Raw genomic sequence first — 18,318 nt, forward strand, 5'->3', positions numbered from 1 at the left:
GCCCCTTTGGTGCCTCAGATGCTATGCCATCTGTTGTGCCTGTGCTGATAAGGCTGCGCCCATCAGGAGCCTCAGATGCCATGTCATCTGTTGTGCCTGTACTGGGAATGCTGCCCCCCCTCTGGTGCCTCAGATACCATGTCATTAATTGTGCCCATGCTGAGTATACTGCCCCTCTGGTGCATCAGATACCATGCCATCAGTGGTGCCTGTGCTGACAATGTTACCCCTTTGGTGCCTCAGATGCCATGTCATCTGTTGTGCCTGTACTGGGAATCCTGCCCCCCCGGTGCCTCAGATACCATGTCATTAATTATGCCCATGCTGAGTATACTGCCCCCTCTGGTGCATCAGATAATCAGATACCATGCCATCAGTTGTGCCTGTGCTGACAATGCTGCCCCCTATGGTGCCTCAGATGCCATATCATCAGTTGTGCCTGTGTTGAGAACGCTACCCTCGTCTGGTGCCACAGGCACCATACCATCAGTTGTGTCTGTGCTGAGAATGCAGCCCCCCTCTGGAGCTTCAGATGCCATGCTATCATTTGTGCCTGTGCTGAGAATGCTGTCCACCTCTGAAGCCTCAGATACCATGTCATCATTTGTGCCTGTGCCGAGAATGCTGCCCCCCTCTGGAGCCTCACATGCCATGTAATCAGTTGTGTCTGTGCCGAGAAGGCATTACATGTACCACAGGGGGTGTGGCCCGTCGCTGGGTTCTGCCCCCACAATGTGTTCAATCTGGGTTCTTTTTCTCTATATGAATGTACCAGGGTGTCACGCAGATTCTTCCTTCTTTTAAATGCAAACCTCGGGGTTCCAATACTATGCTGGCCAACGTTCAGAATTGGCCATAATTTCACAATCTCTTTCTTGATTTTGTTGGCAATTGGGGAGAAGCTCATTACTGCAGTTATAGTATTCTCGGCTTCATTGGGCTTGGCATGATGTTCCATAGTGACTTCTCGTGGGATGTTGCTGGCACGTTTGCGTGCCTGTTTGATTATTCGTTTAGGGTAGAAAAACAGACAGGCACTCCAATCCTTATCCAATAATGATGCCATTACCATCAAACCAGCCGATAAAGGGGGTGCCACGGTAATAATGGACACCACGGCATACCACCGTATGGTGATGGAGCTCCTTCAAGATCAAGCGAGCTATAGACAACTTGGAACGGACCCCACTGAAGCTATCAGACAGCTGATAGTACCAATTCTCGAGGAAGCAAATGCTGAGAAACTCATCAGTAACAAAGAATATGAATTCCTCAATCCAAAATACCCCAGTTGGTTAACAACTATCCTGATCGACTGTTACAGGGAGGTGTTTCTGATGCACTCCGACTTGGCGTTCGTGATTGTGTTCGTGATAAGTGCTGTATGTGTGAATGGTTGCCTAGGATGACACATATAGGCATTTGCATCATTAATAATGATGGGAAATTGGGGGTTCATTCCACCCACACAATACTTGATGTTGAGTTCCTGGGGACCCGGCTCGCGGGGCCTGACCTAGCGATGGCCGCCGCCTCTTTTCTATGGGACGGCCATGCCAGAGTCAGGCATACGTGATCACGTGACAACGCGCGACCCCATGGCAACATAAATAGTGTACCACTACGGCCCGCGCAGACGTAGCCCTCTCGCGCGCGGCTCGAAATACGGACTGAACTCTGCTCAGAGGTAAGCCCCCTGTAGTACACCTGGTTTAGCCACCCACCCCCCCCTCCCCTTGTTGTCAGACAAGCGGGCCCTAGTGGGCACCCGGGATGTCCTATATAAATGTTTGCTAAACGTGTAGCGACAACGCCGAGTGCGTGTCGGGCTAGACAGGAGATTTACTCAATTTGGTTATAACATTTAGGAACGCTTTGTACTGTCACCTTTCTGATCTGAAGTATTCAGATATCAAGTAAGACATTAATTATTGTCCTTTTGGCCCCCAGGTATCGGGCCGTCTCACCGTTTATGATTAAGTCGCCAAATCACACGGAGCGGGTAAGCCTTTTTCCCCTCTTGATGCAGTGTCTTCGAATAGTTCGAAATGACAGCATGTGATATTTACAGCTGTTTTCCCTCTCTCTCTCTTCCCTCCCTCTTGTCACCCCGACAGGGAGAGGACTTCAAGAAATGCAGACAGAGCTGCTTTACGAGACTAACAACTGGCACACACCTGATGTCATGTATAAGCCCTGATGAATGTGGCCCACTTATTTGCACCACAGAAACCGGTCGGCTAGGAGAACGACTCTAACCAAGTGCAATAAACGTACCACACAGTTTTTGTTCGTTCCATTCGGGGTTACCCTGTTATAAGTATCCAGGGACCCTCTCTTTATCTGAAGCGACCTACCTCAAGAGAGACCTTCGCTGAAGAAAATTCTCCACAATTTTAACTAATTTGCATCTGCACCTGCCTACCCAGAGAAAACCTAATAAAATTAATGTTTATCTTCATTTGGGGGGCAGTTAACACATGCCTAAGTCAAGGTGATAGAGCATGTGTCTTTTAGCACACCACAAGTGCAAAAAGAGACTATTCGGAAAGCGCAATTAGGCATATTGGCCTTTCTTTGAAAAACTCTCTACAAATCAATATAACTGTGTTATTATTAAAGCCACAGATACCATGCCATCAGTTATTCCTGTGCTGAGAATGCTGCACTCCTCTGGTGCCACAGATACCATGCCATCAGTTATGCCTGTGCTGAGAATGCTGCACTCCTCTGGTGCCTCATATTCCATGTCATCTGTTATGCCTGTACTGGGAATGCTGCCCCCCCCCCTCTGGTACCTTAGATACCATGTCATTAATTGTGCCCATGCTGAGTATACTGCCCCCTCTGGTGCATCAGATACCATGCCATCAGTGGTGCCTGTGCAGAAAATGTTGCCCCTTTGGTGCATCAGATGCTATGCCATCTGTTCTGCCTGTGCTGATAAGGCTGCCCCCATCAGGAGCCTCGTATGTCTTGTCATCTGTTGTGCCTGTACTGGAAATGCTGCCCCCTCTGGTGCCTCAGGTGCCATGTCATCAGTTGTGCCTGGACTGAGAACGCTGCCCCTCTCTGGAGCCTCAGATGCCATGCCATCAGTGGTGCCTGTGCTGACAATGCTGCCCCCTATGGTGCCTCAGATGCCATATCATCAGTTGTGCCTGTTTTGAGAACGCTGCCTCCGTCTGGTGCCACAGGCACCGTGTCATCAGTTGTGCCTGTGCTGAGAATGCAGCACCCACCTGAAGCCTCAGATGCCATGCGATCTTTTGTGCCTGTGCTGAGAATGCTGTCATCCTCTGAAGCCTCAGAAACCATGTTATCAGTTGTGCCTGTGCCGAGAATGCTGCCCCCCTCTGGTGCCTCAGATGCCATGTCATCAGTTGTGCCTGTGGTGAGAATCCTGCCACCTCTGGTGTCTGGTGCCTCAGATGCCATGTCATCAGTTGTGCCTGTGCTGAGAACGCTGCCCCTGTCTGGAGCCTCAGATGCCATGTCATCAGTTGTGCCTGTGCCGAGAATGCTGCCCCCCTCTGGTGCCTCAGATGCCATGTCATCAGTTGTGCCTGTGGTGAGAATCCTGCCCCCACTGGTGCCTCATATCAGTTGTGCCTGTGCCGAAAAAATACTGCCTTGCTCTGGTGCCTCAGATGCCATGTCATCAGTTGTGCCTTTGCCGAGAATACTGCCGCCCGCTTGTGCCTCTGATGCCGTATCATCAGTTGTGCCTGTGCCGAGAATGCTGCCCCTCTCTGGTGACTCAGATGCCATGTCATCAGTTGTGCCTGTGCCGAGAATGCTGCCCCCCTCTGGTGCCTCAGATGCCATGTCATCAGTTGTGCCTTTGCCGAGTACATTGCCGCCCGCTTGTGCCTCTGATGCCATGTCATCAGTTGTGCCTGTGCCGAGAATGCTGCCCCCTTCTGGTGCCTCAGATGCCATGTCATCAGTTGTGCCTGTGCTGAGTACGCTGCCCCTCTCTGGAGCCTCAGATGCCATGTCATCAGTTGTGCCTGTGCCGAGAAGGCTGCCCCCCTCTGGTGCCTCAGATGCCATGTCATCAATTGTACTGCCTGTGCTGAGAAAGCTGCCCCCCTCTGGTGCCACAAATACCATGCCATCAGTTGTGCCTGTGTTGAGAACTCTGCCCCCGTGTGGTGCCACAGGCACCATGCCATCAGTTGTGCCTGTGCTGAGAATGCAGCCCCCATCTGGAGCCTCAGATGCCATGCTATCATTTGTGCCTGTGCTGAGAATGCTGTCCTCCTCTGAATTCTCAGATACCATGTCATCAGTTATGCCTGTGCCGAGAATGCTGCCCCCCTCTGGTGCCTCAAATGCCATGTGATCAGTTGTGCCTGTGCAGAGAATGCTGCCCCCCTCTGGTGCCTCAGTTGCCATGTCATCAGTTGTGCCTGTGGTGAGAATCCTTCCCCCTCTGGTGCCTCAGATTCCATGTCATCAGTTGTGCCTGTGCTGAGAACACTGCCCCTCTATGGAGCCTCAGATGCGATGTCATCAGTTGTACCTGTACCGAGAATACTGCCGCCTGCTTGTGCCTCTGATGCCATGTCATCAGTTGTGCATGTGCTGAGAATGCTGCCCCCCTCTGGTGCCTCAGATGCCATGTCATCAGTTGTGCCTGTGCTGAGAACGCTGCCCCTCTATGGAGCCTCAGATGCGATGTCATCAGTTGTACCTGTGCCGAGAATGCTGCCCCCCTCTGGTGCCTCAGATGCCATGTCATCAGTTGTTCCTGTGCTGAGAATGCTGCCCCTCTCTGAAGCCTCAGAAGCCATGTCATCAGTTGTGCCTGTGCCGAGAATGCTGTCCCCCTCCGGTGCCTCAGATGCCATGTCATCATAGTTGCCTGTGGTGAGAATCCTGCCCCCTCTGGTGCCTCAGATGCCATGTCATCAGTTGTGCCTGTGCCGAAAATACTGCCTCGCTCTTGTGTCTCAGATGCCATGTCATCAGTTGTGCCTTTGCCGAGAGTACTGCCTCCCGCTTGTGCCTCTGATGCCATGTCATCAGTTGTGCCTGTGCAGAAAATACTGCCTCGCTCTGGTGCCTCAGATGCCATGTCATCAGTTGTTCCTTTGCCGAGAATACTGCTGCCCGCTTGTGCCTCTGATGCCATGTCATCAGTTGTGCCTGTGCCGAGAATGCTGCCCCCCTCTGGTGCCACAGATGCCATGTCATCAGTTGGGACTGTGCTGAGTACGCTGCCCCTCTATGGAGCCTCAGATGCCATATCATCAGTTGTGCCTGTGCCGAGGATGCTGCCCCCCTCTGGTGCCTCAGATGCCATGTCATCAGTGTGCCTGTGCCGAGAATGCTGCCCCCCTCTGGTGCCTCAGATGCCATGTCATCAGTTGTGCCTGTGCCGAGAATGCTGCCCCCCTCTGGTGCCTCAGATGCCATGTCATCAGTTGTGCCTGTGGTGAGAATCCTGCCCCCTCTGGTGCCTCAGATGCCATGTCATCAGTTGTGCCTGTGCCGAAAATACTGCCTCGCTCTGCTGTCTCAGATGCCATGTCATTAGTTGTGCCTTTGCTGAGAATACTGCCGCCCGCTTGTGCCTCTGATGCCATCTCATCAGTTTTGCCTGTGTTGAAAATACTGCCTCGCTCTGGTGCCTCAGATGCCATGTCATCAGTTGTGCCTTTGCCAAGAATACTGCTGCCCGCTTGTGCCTCTGATGCCATCTCATCTGTTGTGCCTGTTCCGAGAATGCTGCCCCCCTCTGGTGCCTCAGATGCCATGTCATCAGTTGTGCCTGTGCTGAGAACACTGCCCCTCTCTGGAGCCTCAGATGCCATGTCATCAGTTGTGCCTGTGCCGAGAAGGCTGCCCCCCTCTGGTGCCTCAGATGCCATGTCATCAGTTGTACTGCCTGTGCTGAGAATGCTGCACTCCTCTGGTGCCACAGATACCATGCCATCAGTTATGCCTGTGCTGAGAATGCTGCACTCCTCTGGTACCTCATATTCCATGTCATCTGTTATGCCTGTACTGTGAATGCTGCCCTCCCCTCTGGTACCTCAGATACCATGTCATCAGTGGTGCCTGTGCAGAAAATGTTGCCCCTTTGGTGCATTAGATGCTATGCCATCTGTTCTGCCTGTGCTGATAAGGCTGCCCCCATCAGGAGCCTCGTATGTCTTGTCATCTGTTGTGCCTGTACTGGAAATGCTGCCCCCTCTGGTGCCTCAGGTGCCATGTCATCAGTTGTGCCTGGACTGAGAACGCTGCCCCTCTCTGGAGCCTCAGATGCCATGCCATCAGTGGTGCCTGTGCTGACAATGCTGCCCCCCTATGGTGCCTCAGATGCCATATCATCAGTTGTGCCTGTTTTGAGAACGCTGCCCCCGTCTGGTGCCACAGGCACCGTGTCATCAGTTGTGCCTGTGCTGAGAATGCAGCACCCACCTGAAGCCTCAGATGCCATGCGATCTTTTGTGCCTGTGCTGAGAATGCTGTCATCCTCTGAAGCCTTCGATACCATGTTATCAGTTGTGCCTGTGCCGAGAATGCGGCCCCACTCTGGTGCCTCAGATGCCATGTCATCAGTTGTGCCTGTGGTGAGAATCCTGCCCCCTCTGGTGTCTGGTGCCTCAGATGCCATGTCATCAGTTATGCCTGTGCCGAGAATGCTGCCCCCCTCTGGTGCCTCAGATGCCATGTCATCAGTTGTGCCTGTGGTGAGAATCCTGCCCCCTCTGGTGCCTCATATCAGTTGTGCCTGTGCCGAAAAAATACTGCCTTGCTCTGGTGCCTCAGATGCCATGTCATCAGTTGTGCCTTTGCCGAGAATACTGCCGCCCGCTTGTGCCTCTGATGCCGTATCATCAGTTGTGCCTGTGCCGAGAATGCTGCCCCCATCTGGTGCCTCAGATGCCATGTCATCAGTTGTGCCTGTGCTGAGTACGCTGCCCCTCTCTGGAGCCTCAGATCAGTTGTGCCTGTGCTGAAAAAATACTGCCTTGCTCTGGTGCCTCAGATGCCATGTCATCAGTTGTGCCCATGCTGAGTATACTGCCCCCTCTGGTGCAGGGGATACCATGCCATCAGTGGTGCCTGTGCTGACAATGCTGCCCCTTTGGTGCCTCAGATGCTATGCCATCTGTTGTGCCTGTGCTGATAAGGCTGCGCCCATCAGGAGCCTCAGATGCCATGTCATCTGTTGTGCCTGTACTGGGAATGCTGCCCCCCTCTAGTGCCTCAGATACCATGTCATTAATTGTGCCCATACAGAGTATACTGCCCCCTCTGGTGCATCAGATACCATGCCATCAGTGGTGCCTGTGCTGACAATGCTGCCCCTTTGGTGCCTCAGATGCTATGCCATCTGTTGTGCCTGTGCTGATAAGGCTGCACCCATCAGGAGCCTCAGATGCCATGTCATCTATTGTACTGGGAATGCTGCCCCTGGTGCCTCAGATACCATGTCATTAAGTGTGCCCATGCTGAGTATACTGCCCCCTTTGGTGCATCAGATACCATGCCATCAGTTGTGCCTGTGTTGAGAATGCTGCCCCCGTCTGGTGCCACAGGCACCGTGCCAGCATTTGTGCCTGTGCCGAGAATGCTGCCCCCTCTGGTGCCTCAGATGCCACGTAATCAGTTGTGCCTGTGCTGAGAATGCTGCACTCCTCTGGTTCCTCAGATGCCATGTCATTAAGTGTGCCCATACTGAGTATCCTGCCCCCTTTGGTGCATCAGATACCATGCCATCAGTTGTGCCTGTGTTGAGAATGCTGCCCCAGGCACCGTGCCATCATTTGTGCCTGTGCTGAGAATGCTGTCCTCCTCTGAAGCCTCAGATGCCATGTCATCAGTTGTGCCTGTGTCGAGAAAGCTGCCCCCCACTGGTGCCACAAATAGCATGCCATCAGTTATGCCTGTGCTGAGAATGCTGCACTCCTCTGGTTCCTCAGATGCCATGTCATTAATTGTGCCCATACTGAGTATCCTGCCCCCTCTGGTGCATCAGATACCATGCCATCAGTGGTGCCTGTGCTGACAATGCTGCCCCTTTGGTGCCTCAGATGCTATGCCATCTGTTGTGCCTGTGCTGATAAGGCTGCACCCATCAGGAGCCTCAGATGCCATGTCATCTGTTGTACCTGTACTGGGAATGCTGCCCACTGGTGCCTCAGATACCATGTCATTAAGTGTGCCCATGCTGTGTATACTGCCCCCTTTGGTGTATCAGATACCATGCCATCAGTTGTGCCTGTGCTGACAATGCTGCCCCCCTCTGGTGCCTCTGATGCCATATCATCAGTTGTGCGTGTGTTGAGAATGCTGCCCCCGTCTGGTGCCACAGGCACCGTGCCATCATTTGTGCCTGTGCTGAGAATGCTGTCCTCCTCTGAAGCCTCAGATACCATGTCATCAGAGTTGCCTGTGCTGAGAATACTGCCACCCGCTTGTGCCTCTGATGCCATCTCATCAGTTGTGCCTGTGCCGAAAAAATACTGCCTCGCTCTGGTGTCTCAGATGCCATGTCATCAGTTGTGCCTTTGCCGAGAATACTGCCGCCTGCTTGTGCCTCTGAGTCCATGTCATCAGTTGTGCCTGTGCCGAGAATGCTGCCCCCCTCTGGTGCCTCAGATGCCATGTCATCAGAGTTGCCTGTGCTGAGAATACTGCCACCCGCTTGTGCCTCTGATGCCATCTCATCAGTTGTGCCTGTGCCGAAAAAATACTGCCTCGCTCTGGTGTCTCAGATGCCATGTCATCAGTTGTGCCTTTGCCGAGAATACTGCCGCCTGCTTGTGCCTCTGAGTCCATGTCATCAGTTGTGCCTGTGCCGAGAATGCTGCCCCCCTCTGGTGCCTCAGATGCCATGCCAACAATTGTGCCTGTGCTGAGTACGCTGCCCCTCTCTGGAGCCTCAGATGCCATGTCATCAGTTGTGCCTGTGCCGAGAAGGCTGCCCCCCTCTGGTGCCTCAGATGCCATGTCATCAGTTGTACTGCCTGTGCTGAGAAAGCTGCCCCCTCTGGTGCCACAAATAGCATGCCATCAGTTATGCCTGTGCTGAGAATGCTGCACTCCTCTGGTTCCTCAGATGCCATGTCATTAATTGTGCCCATACTGAGTATACTGCCCCCTCTGGTGCAGCGGATACCATGCCATCAGTGGTGCCTGTGCTGACAATGCTGCCCCTTTGGTGCCTCAGATGCTATGCCATCTGTTGTGCCTGTGCTGATAAGGCTGCGCCCATCAGGAGCCTCAGATGCCATGTCATCTGTTGTGCCTCTACTGGGAATGCTGCCCCCCTCTAGTGCCTCAGATACCATGTCATTTATTGTGCCCATACGGAGTATACTGCCCCCTCTGGTGCATCAGATACCATGCCATCAGTGGTGCCTGTGCTGACAATGCTGCCCCTTTGGTGCTGCCCCTTTGGTGCCTCAGATGCTATGCCATCTGTTATGCCTGTTCTAATAAGGCTGTGCACATCAGGAGCCTCAGATGCCATGTCATCTGTTGTACCTGTACTGGGAATGTTGCCCCCTGGTGCCTCAGATACCATGTCAATAAGTGTTCCCATACTGAGTATACTGCCCCCTCTGGTGCATCAGATACCATGCCATCAGTTGTGCGTGTGCTGACAATGCTGCCCCCCTATGGTGCCTCAGATGCCATATCATCAGTTGTGCCTGTGTTGAGAATGCTGCCCCCGTCTGGTGCCACAGGCACCGTGCCAGCATTTGTGCCTGTGCTGAGAATGCTGTCCTCCTCTGAAACTCAGATACCATGTCATTAGTTGTGCCTGTGCCGAGAATGCTGCCCCCTCTGGTGCCTCAGATGCCACATAATCAGTTGTGCCTGTGCTGAGAATGCTGCCCCTCTCTGGAGCCTCAGATGCCATGTCATCAGTTGTGCCTGTGTCGAGAATGCTCCCCCCCTCTGGTGCCTCGGATGCCATGTCATCGGTTGTGCCTGTGCCGATAATACTGCCTCGCTCTGGTGCCTCAGATGCCATGTCATCAGTTGTGCCTTTGCCGAGAATACTGCCGCCCGCTTGTGCCTCTGATGCCATGTCATCAGTTGTCCCTTTGCCGAGAATGCTGCCTCCCTCTGGTGCCTCAGATGCCATGTCATCAGTTTTGCCTGTGACGAAAATACTGCCTGGCTCTGGTGCCTCAGATGCCATGTCATCAGTTGTGCCTGTGCTGCGTACGCTGCCCCTCTCTTGAGCCTCAGTTATGCCTTTGCCGAGAATACTGCCGCCCGCTTGTGCCTCAGATGCCATGTCATCAGTTGTGCCTGTGGTGAAAATCCTGCCCCCTCTGGTGCCTCAGATGCTATGTCATCAGTTGTGCCTGTGCCAAAAAAATACTGCCTCGCTCTGGTGCCTCAGATGCCATGTCATCAGTTGTCCCTTTACCGAGAATACTGCCGCCCGCTTGTGCCTCTGATGCCATGTCATCAGGTGTGCCTGTGCCGAGAATGCTGTCCCCCTCTGGTGCCTCAGATGCCATGTCATCAGTTGTGCCTGTGCTGAGTACGCTGCCCCTCTCTGGAGCCTTAGATGCCATGTCATCAGTTGTGCCTGTGCCGAGAAAGCTGCCCCCCTATGGTGCCAAAAATAGCATGCCATCAGTTATGCCTGTGCTGAGAATGCTGCACTCCTCTGGTTCCTCAGATGCCATGTCATTAATTGTGCCCATACTGAGTATACTGCCCCCTCTGGTGCATCAGATACCATGCCATCAGTGGTGCCTGTGCTGACAATGCTGCCCCTTTGGTGCCTCAGATGCTATGCCATCTGTTGTGCCTGTGCTGAAAGGCTGCGCCCATCAGGAGCCTCAAATGCCATGTCATCTGTTGTGCCTGTACTGGGAATGCTGCCCCCCCCCTCTAGTGCCTCATATACCATGTCATTAATTGTGCCCATACTGGGTATACTGCCCCCTCTGGTGCATCAGATACCATGCCATCAGTGGTGCCTGTGCTGACAATGCTGCCCCTTTGGTGCCTCAGATGCTATGCCATCTGTTGTGCCTTTGCCGATAAGGCTGCACCCATCAGGAGCCTCAGATGCCATGTCATCTATTGTACTGGGAATGCTGCCCCCTGGTGCCTCAGATACCATGTCATTAAGTGTGCCCATGCTGAGTATACTGCCCCCTTTGGTGCATCAGATACCATGCCATCGGTTGTGCCTGTGTTGAGAATGCTGCCCCGGTCTGGTGCCAGAGGCACCGTGCCATCATTTGTGCCTGTGCTGAGAATGCTGTCCTCCTCTGAAGCCTCAAATACCATGTCATCAGTTGTGCCTGTGCCGAGAATGCTGCCTCCCTCTGGTGCCTCAGATGCCATGTCATCAGTTGTGCCTGTGCCGATAAAGCTGCCTACCTGTGGTGCCACAAATAGCATGCCATCAGTTATGCCTGTGCTGAGAATGCTGCACTCCTCTGGTTCCTCAGATGCCATGTCATTAATTGTGCCCACACTGAGTATCCTGCCCCCTCTGGTGCATCAGATACCATGCCATCAGTGGTGCCTGTGCTGACAATGCTGCCCCTTTGGTGCCTCAGATGCTATGCCATCTGTTGTGCCTGTGCTGATAAGGCTGCACCCATCAGGAGCCTCAGATGCCATGTCATCTGTTGTACCTGTACTGGGAATGCTGCCCCCTGGTGCCTCAGATACAATGTCATTAAGTGTGCCCATGCTGTGTATACTGCCCCCTTTGGTGCATCAGATACCATGCCATCAGTTGTGCCTGTGCTGACAATGCTGCCCCCCCCTGGTGCCTCTGATGCCATATCATCAGTTGTGCGTGTGTTGAGAATGCTGCCCCCGTCTGGTGCCACAGGCACCGTGCCATCATTTGTGCCTGTGCTGAGAATGCTGTCCTCCTCTGAAGCCTCAGATACCATGTCATCAGTTGTGCTGTGCCGAGAATGCTGCCCCCCTCTGGTGCCTCAGATGCCATGTCATCAGTTGTGCCTGTGCCGAAAATACTGCCTCGCTCTGGTGCCTCAGATGCCATGTCATCAGTTGTGCCTTTGCCGAGAATACTGCCGCCCGCTTGTGCCTCTGATGCCATGTTATCAGTTGTGCCTGTGCCGAGAATGCTGCCCCACTCTGGTGCCTCAGATGCCATGTCATCAGTTGTGCCTGTGGTGAGAATCCTGCCCCCTCTGGTGTCTGGTGCCTCAGATGCCATGTCATCAGTTGTGCCTGTGCTGAGAACGCTGCCCCTGTCTGGAGCCTCAGATGCCATGTCATCAGTTGTGCCTGTGCCGAGAATGCTGCCCCCCTCTGGTGCCTCAGATGCCATGTCATCAGTTGTGCCTGTGGTGAGAATCCTGCCCCCTCTGGTGCCTCATATCAGTTGTGCCTGTGCCGAAAAAATACTGCCTTTCTCTGGTGCCTCAGATGCCATGTCATCAGTTGTGCCTTTGCCGAGAATACTGCCGCCCGCTTGTGCCTCTGATGCCGTATCATCAGTTGTGCCTGTGCCGAGAATGCTGCCCCCATCTGGTGCATCAGATGCCATGTCATCAGTTGTGCCTGTGCTGAGTACGCTGCCCCTCTCTGGAGCCTCAGATCAGTTGTGCCTGTGCTGAAAAAATACTGCCTTGCTCTGGTGCCTCAGATGCCATGTCATCAGTTGTGCCTTTGCCGAGAATACTGCCACCCGCTTGTGCCTCTGATGCCATGTCATCAGTTGTGCCTGTGCCGAGAATGCTGCCCCCCTCTGGTGCCTCAGATGCCATGTCATCAGTTGTGCCCATGCTGAGTATACTGCCCCCTCTGGTGCAGGGGATACCATGCCATCAGTGGTGCCTGTGCTGACAATGCTGCCCCTTTGGTGCCTCAGATGCTATGCCATCTGTTGTGCCTGAGCTGATAAGGCTGCGCCCATCAGGAGCCTCAGATGCCATGTCATCTGTTGTGCCTGTACTGGGAATGCTGCCCCCCTCTAGTGCCTCAGATACCATGTCATTAATTGTGCCCATACAGAGTATACTGCCCCCTCTGGTGCATCAGATACCATGCCATCAGTGGTGCCTGTGCTGACAATGCTGCCCCTTTGGTGCCTCAGATGCTATGCCATCTGTTGTGCCTGTGCTGATAAGGCTGCACCCATCAGGAGCCTCAGATGCCATGTCATCTATTGTACTGGGAATGCTGCTCCCTGGTGCCTCAGATACCATGTCATTAAGTGTGCCCATGCTGAGTATACTGCCCCCTTTGGTGCATCAGATACCATGCCATCAGTTGTGCCTGTGTTGAGAATGCTGCCCCCGTCTGGTGCCACAGGCACCGTGCCAGCATTTGTGCCTGTGCCGAGAATGCTGCCCCCTCTGGTGCCTCAGATGCCACGTAATCAGTTGTGCCTGTGCTGAGAATGCTGCACTCCTCTGGTTCCTCAGATGCCATGTCATTAATTATGCCCATACTGAGTATCCTGCCCCCTTTGGTGCATCAGATACCATGCCATCAGTTGTGCCTGTGTTGAGAATGCTGCCCCCGTCTGGTGCCACAGGCACCGTGCCATCATTTGTGCCTGTGCTGAGAATGCTGTCCTCCTCTGATTCCTCAGATGCCATGTCATTAATTGTGGCCATACTGAGTATCCTGCCCCCTCTGGTGCATCAGATACCATGCCATCAGTGGTGCCTGTGCTGACAATGCTGCCCCTTTGGTGCCTCAGATGCTATGCCATCTGTTGTGCCTGTGCTGATAAGGCTGCACCCATCAGGAGCCTCAGATGCCATGTCATCTGTTGTACCTGTACTGGGAATGCTGCCCCCTGGTGCCTCAGATACAATGTCATTAAGTGTGCCCATGCTGTGTATACTGCCCCCTTTGGTGCATCAGATACCATGCCATCAGTTGTGCCTGTGCTGACAATGCTGCCCCCCCCTGGTGCCTCTGATGCCATATCATCAGTTGTGCGTGTGTTGAGAATGCTGCCCCCGTCTGGTGCCACAGGCACCGTGCCATCATTTGTGCCTGTGCTGAGAATGATGTCCTCCTCTGAAGCCTCAGATACCATGTCATCAGTTGTGCTGTGCCGAGAATGCTGCCCCCCTCTGGTGCCTCAGATGCCATGTCATCAGTTGTTCCTGTGCCGAAAATACTGCCTCGCTCTGGTGCCTCAGATGCCATGTCATCAGTTGTGCCTTTGCCGAGAATACTGCTGCCCGCTTGTGCCTCTGATGCCATGTTATCAGTTGTGCCTGTGCTGCGTACGCTGCCCCTCTCTTGAGCCTCAGTTATGCCTTTGCCGAGAATACTGCCGCCCGCTTGTGCCTCAGATGCCATGTCATCAGTTGTGCCTGTGGTGAAAATCCTGCCCCCTCTGGTGCCTCAGATGCTATGTCATCAGTTGTGCCTGTGCCAAAAAAATACTGCCTGGCTCTGGTGCCTCAGATGCCATGTCATCAGTTGTGCCTGTGCTGCGTACGCTGCCCCTCTCTTGAGCCTCAGTTATGCCTTTGCCGAGAATACTGCCGCCCGCTTGTGCCTCAGATGCCATGTCATCAGTTGTGCCTGTGGTGAAAATCCTGCCCCCTCTGGTGCCTCAGATGCTATGTCATCAGTTGTGCCTGTGCCAAAAAAATACTGCCTCGCTCTGGTGCCTCAGATGCCATGTCATCAGTTGTCCCTTTACCGAGAATACTGCCGCCCGCTTGTGCCTCTGATGCCATGTCATCAGGTGTGCCTGTGCCGAGAATGCTGTCCCCCTCTGGTGCCTCAGATGCCATGTCATCAGTTGTGCCTGTGCTGACAATGCTGCCCCTTTGGTGCCTCAGATGCTATGCCATCTGTTGTGCCTGTGCTGATAAGGCTGCGCCCATCAGGAGCCTCAGATGCCATGTCATCTGTTGTGCCTGTACTGGGAATGCTGCCCCCCTCTAGTGCCTCAGATACCATGTCATGTATTGTGCCCATACGGAGTATACTGCCCCCTCTGGTGCATCAGATACCATGCCATCAGTGGTGCCTGTGCTGACAATGCTGCCCCTTTGGTGCTGCCCCTTTAGTGCCTCAGATGCTATGCCATCTGTTATGCCTGTTCTGATAAGGCTGTGCACATCAGGAGCCTCAGATGCCATGTCATCTGTTGTACCTGTACTGGGAATGTTGCCCCCTGGTGCCTCAGATACCATGTCAATAAGTGTTCCCATACTGAGTATACTGCCCCCTCTGGTGCATCAGATACCATGCCATCAGTTGTGCGTGTGCTGACAATGCTGCCCCCCTATGGTGCCTCAGATGCCATATCATCAGTTGTGCCTGTGTTGAGAATGCTGCCCCCGTCTGGTGCCACAGGCACCGTGCCAGCATTTGTGCCTGTGCTGAGAATGCTGTCCTCCTCTGAAACTCAGATACCATGTCATTAGTTGTGCCTGTGCCGAGAATGCTGCCCCCTCTGGTGCCTCAGATGCCACATAATCAGTTGTGCCTGTGCTGAGAATGCTGCCCCTCTCTGGAGCCTCAGATGCCATGTCATCAGTTGTGCCTGTGTCGAGAATGCTCCCCCCCTCTGGTGCCTCGGATGCCATGTCATCGGTTGTGCCTGTGCCGATAATACTGCCTCGCTCTGGTGCCTCAGATGCCATGTCATCAGTTGTGCCTTTGCCGAGAATACTGCCGCCCGCTTGTGCCTCTGATGCCATGTCATCAGTTGTCCCTTTGCCGAGAATGCTGCCTCCCTCTGGTGCCTCAGATGCCATGTCATCAGTTTTGCCTGTGACGAAAATACTGCCTGGCTCTGGTGCCTCAGATGCCATGTCATCAGTTGTGCCTGTGCTGCGTACGCTGCCCCTCTCTTGAGCCTCAGTTATGCCTTTGCCGAGAATACTGCCGCCCGCTTGTGCCTCAGATGCCATGTCATCAGTTGTGCCTGTGGTGAAAATCCTGCCCCCTCTGGTGCCTCAGATGCTATGTCATCAGTTGTGCCTGTGCCAAAAAAATACTGCCTCGCTCTGGTGCCTCAGATGCCATGTCATCAGTTGTCCCTTTACCGAGAATACTGCCGCCCGCTTGTGCCTCTGATGCCATGTCATCAGGTGTGCCTGTGCCGAGAATGCTGTCCCCCTCTGGTGCCTCAGATGCCATGTCATCAGTTGTGCCTGTGCTGAGTACGCTGCCCCTCTCTGGAGCCTCAGATGCCATGTCATCAGTTGTGCCTGTGCCGAGAAAGCTGCCCCCCTATGGTGCCAAAAATAGCATGCCATCAGTTATGCCTGTGCTGAGAATGCTGCACTCATCTGGTTCCTCAGATGCCATGTCATTAATTGTGCCCATACTGAGTATACTGCCCCCTCTGGTGCAGCGGATACCATGCCATCAGTGGTGCCTGTGCTGACAATGCTGCCCCTTTGGTGCCTCAGATGCTATGCCATCTGTTGTGCCTGTGCTGATAAGGCTGCGCCCATCAGGAGCCTCAGATGCCATGTCATCTGTTGTGCCTGTACTGGGAATGCTGCCCCCCTCTAGTGCCTCAGATACCATGTCATTTATTGTGCCCATACGGAGTATACTGCCCCCTCTGGTGCATCAGATACCATGCCATCAGTGGTGCCTGTGCTGACAATGCTGCCCCTTTGGTGCTGCCCCTTTGGTGCCTCAGATGCTATGCCATCTGTTATGCCTGTTCTGATAAGGCTGTGCACATCAGGAGCCTCAGATGCCATGTCATCTGTTGTACCTGTACTGGGAATGTTGCCCCCTGGTGCCTCAGATACCATGTCAATAAGTGTTCCCATACTGAGTATACTGCCCCCTCTGGTGCATCAGATACCATGCCATCAGTTGTGCGTGTGCTGACAATGCTGCCCCCCTATGGTGCCTCAGATGCCATATCATCAGTTGTGCCTGTGTTGAGAATGCTGCCCCCGTCTGGTGCCACAGGCACCGTGCCAGCATTTGTGCCTGTGCTGAGAATGCTGTCCTCCTCTGAAACTCAGATACCATGTCATTAGTTGTGCCTGTGCCGAGAATGCTGCCCCCTCTGGTGCCTCAGATGCCACATAATCAGTTGTGCCTGTGCTGAGAATGCTGCCCCTCTCTGGAGCCTCAGATGCCATGTCATCAGTTGTGCCTGTGTCGAGAATGCTCCCCCCCTCTGGTGCCTCAGATGCCATGTCATCGGTTGTGCCTGTGCCGATAATACTGCCTCGCTCTGGTGCCTCAGATGCCATGTCATCAGTTGTGCCTTTGCCGAGAATACTGCCGCCCGCTTGTGCCTCTGATGCCATGTCATCAGTTGTCCCTTTGCCGAGAATGCTGCCTCCCTCTGGTGCCTCAGATGCCATGTCATCAGTTTTGCCTGTGACGAAAATACTGCCTGGCTCTGGTGCCTCAGATGCCATGTCATCAGTTGTGCCTGTGCTGCGTACGCTGCCCCTCTCTTGAGCCTCAGTTATGCCTTTGCCGAGAATACTGCCGCCCGCTTGTGCCTCAGATGCCATGTCATCAGTTGTGCCTGTGGTGAAAATCCTGCCCCCTCTGGTGCCTCAGATGCTATGTCATCAGTTGTGCCTGTGCCAAAAAAATACTGCCTCGCTCTGGTGCCTCAGATGCCATGTCATCAGTTGTCCCTTTACCGAGAATACTGCCGCCCGCTTGTGCCTCTGATGCCATGTCATCAGGTGTGCCTGTGCCGAGAATGCTGTCCCCCTCTGGTGCCTCAGATGCCATGTCATCAGTTGTGCCTGTGCTGAGTACGCTGCCCCTCTCTGGAGCCTCAGATGTCATGTCATCAGTTGTGCCTGTGCCGAGAAAGCTGCCCCCCTATGGTGCCAAAAATAGCATGCCATCAGTTATGCCTGTGCTGAGAATGCTGCACTCCTCTGGTTCCTCAGATGCCATGTCATTAATTGTGCCCATACTGAGTATACTGCCCCCTCTGGTGCATCAGATACCATGCCATCAGTGGTGCCTGTGCTGACAATGCTGCCCCTTTGGTGCCTCAGATGCTATGCCATCTGTTGTGCCTGTGCTGAAAGGCTGCGCCCATCAGGAGACTCAAATGCCATGTCATCTGTTGTGCCTGTACTGGGAATGCTGCCCCCCCACTCTAGTGCCTCATATACCATGTCATTAATTGTGCCCACACTGGGTATACTGCCCCCTCTGGTGCATCAGATACCATGCCATCAGTGGTGCCTGTGCTGACAATGCTGCCCCTTTGGTGCCTCAGATGCTATGCCATCTGTTGTGCCTGTGCCGATAAGGCTGCACCCATCAGGAGCCTCAGATGCCATGTCATCTATTGTACTGGGAATGCTGCCCCCTGGTGCCTCAGATACCATGTCATTAAGTGTGCCCATG

The sequence above is a fragment of the Ambystoma mexicanum genome, chromosome 1q (genome assembly GCF_040938575.1).
Source record: "Ambystoma mexicanum isolate Mex_15411 chromosome 1q, UKY_AmexF1_1, whole genome shotgun sequence".
Lineage (NCBI taxonomy): Eukaryota > Metazoa > Chordata > Amphibia > Caudata > Ambystomatidae > Ambystoma > Ambystoma mexicanum.